The sequence below is a fragment of the Schistocerca americana genome, chromosome 3, assembly GCF_021461395.2.
Source record: "Schistocerca americana isolate TAMUIC-IGC-003095 chromosome 3, iqSchAmer2.1, whole genome shotgun sequence".
In the NCBI taxonomy this organism is placed as follows: Eukaryota; Metazoa; Arthropoda; class Insecta; order Orthoptera; family Acrididae; genus Schistocerca; species Schistocerca americana.
The window spans coordinates 591,677,918-591,680,417 of NC_060121.1; the positions used below are offsets into that span (position 1 = coordinate 591,677,918).

General features: G+C 62.2%; 1 pseudogene; it reads right to left on the reverse strand.

Annotated features, from left to right (window-relative positions):
* Positions 1–2,500, reverse strand: part of LOC124607531 — a 6,948-nt pseudogene that overhangs the window by 2,645 nt on the left and 1,803 nt on the right.

Consider the following 2,500-nt stretch of genomic DNA (forward strand, 5'->3'; position numbering starts at 1 on the left):
AAAGCACCCACCCGGGTGCGGCTGAGGGCCAGCCCGTGGTACAGGCCAGGGAGAAGTACGTTGGTGAGAGCGTGGAGGCGCTGTTGCGGCTTCAGCGGAGCTCGGGAGATGACGTCAAGCTGCTCCACCAGGTGGCTACGTGGATTGAAGACACAGCGACCCGCCGTGGAAAATTGCAGCCCCAGGTACCGGAAGGTTTCACCCACACGCAGGGCAGGCATGGTGGTATTGCCTGCTGTGAAGGTGACATTGCCGTCCACCTTCACCTTCTTCTCGCGCCCTGACGCGACTAAGGCGAGGGTGAAACACTTCCGGGCGTTGATCTGCAGCCCCAGGTGGGCGAGGGCTGCGGTAGCTGCGTCGATGAGGGACTGCAAGCCCCTCGGGGTCGCTGCAAACAGCAAGACGTCATCTGCAAAGGCCGCAGCGTTGACTCTGCGACCGAGGATCCGAGCTCCGATGTGGGAGGGCAGTTGGCCTAAAACGTAGTCCACCGCAAAGTTGAACAGGAGGGGGGAGAGGGGATCGCCCTGGCGAACGCCCCGTGCTGGCTGCACAGACACGCCCACGCCGGCGCCGTCCGCTATCACTGTCGTGCTGCCCTCGTAGCACCGCTCGACACACTCGACAAAGCAATCCGGCAGGCCATGCGCCTTCAGCACGGGGCGAAGGGCAGCATGATCTACCGAATCGAATGCCTTAGATACGTCGATCGATGCCACAAAGACAGAGCGGCAGGAGCGAACTGCGTCGGTGAGAGCAGTGTCCAAGATGAAGGTATTTTCCAACATCCCATCCCGAGGGATGAATGCCCGCTGACGTTCGTCCACAGCACAAGCGCGCATCAGGCGTGACGCGAGAACCTTGTGAAAGGTCCGCGCCAACACCGAGCAGACCGTAATGGGGCGAAAGTCAGCGGGGGATGTTGGTGCAGCCGTTTTCGGGAGAAGGGACGTCCGCGCGCGAAGCAGGCGTTCCGGAAGGGCGCGGGCCAGAAGGAAGAGATTCATCACTTTCACCAGGACTTCGTGCGGCAGGCGCCGCAACTCCGCTGGGGTAAGGCCGTCCGGCCCGGCTGCTGATCCCCTGGGCGGCAACGCGGCGGCGACCTCCTCATGTGTGACCGGCCCCCATATGCACTCGAGAGCGACAGGCTCTGAGTGCGGGAGGAGGCGGTCACGAATGAAGCCCGCGGTGGAGATGGGCTTCTTGGTGAAGAGGTCCGCCCAGAAGTCCAGCAGACCAGGGATGGCAGGTGGCGGCTGGAGCAGGGTGCCATCCAAGAGGCCGCGCACGCAACGCGCACGCGACCGTCGGAAGGCATCCTGCGTTCTCGCGTACTCCCAGCGGCGCCGCTTGCGCTTCTGCGTCGGCGGCGCGGCAGGCGGCCGCTTCGATGGTTGGCGCGGCCGCTGTGTCCTTAAGAGAGTCATAGTTACTCCCGCCGTTTACCCGCACTTGCTTGAATTTCTTCACGTTGACATTCAGAGCACTGGGCAGAAATCACATTGCGTCAACACCCGCTAGGGCCATCGCAATGCTTTGTTTTAATTAGACAGTCGGATTCCCCCAGTCCGTGCCAGTTCTGAGTTGATCGTTGAATGGCGGCCGAAGAGAATCCGCGCACCCGCGCGCCCCCGGAGGAGCACGCTAAGGCGGACGCGGCCTCGCAGCAAGGAAGATCCGTGGGAGGCCAAGGCACGGGACCGAGCTCGGATCCTGCACGCAGGTTGAAGCACCGGGGCGCGAACGCCGCGCAGGCGCGCGCATCCTGCACCGCCGGCCAGCACGAGGCCAACCAACGGCGAGAGCAGACCACGCCCGCGCTAAACGCCCGCACTTACCGGCACCCCTACGGCACTCACCTCGCCCAGGCCCGGCACGTTAGCGCTGACCCACTTCCCGACCAAGCCCGACACGCCCCGATCCTCAGAGCCAATCCTTATCCCGAAGTTACGGATCCAATTTGCCGACTTCCCTTACCTACATTATTCTATCGACTAGAGGCTCTTCACCTTGGAGACCTGCTGCGGATATGGGTACGAACCGGCGCGACACCTCCACGTGGCCCTCTCCCGGATTTTCAAGGTCCGAGGGGAAGATCGGGACACCGCCGCAACTGCGGTGCTCTTCGCGTTCCAAACCCTATCTCCCTGCTAGAGGATTCCAGGGAACTCGAACGCTCATGCAGAAAAGAAAACTCTTCCCCGATCTCCCGACGGCGTCTCCGGGTCCTTTTGGGTTACCCCGACGAGCATCTCTAAAAGAGGGGCCCGACTTGTATCGGTTCCGCTGCCGGGTTCCGGAATAGGAACCGGATTCCCTTTCGCCCAACGGGGGCGAGCACAACGTGCATCATGCTATGACGGCCCCCATCAACATCGGATTTCTCCTAGGGCTTAGGATCGACTGACTCGTGTGCAACGGCTGTTCACACGAAACCCTTCTCCGCGTCAGCCCTCCAGGGCCTCGCTGGAGTATTTGCTACTACCACCAAGAT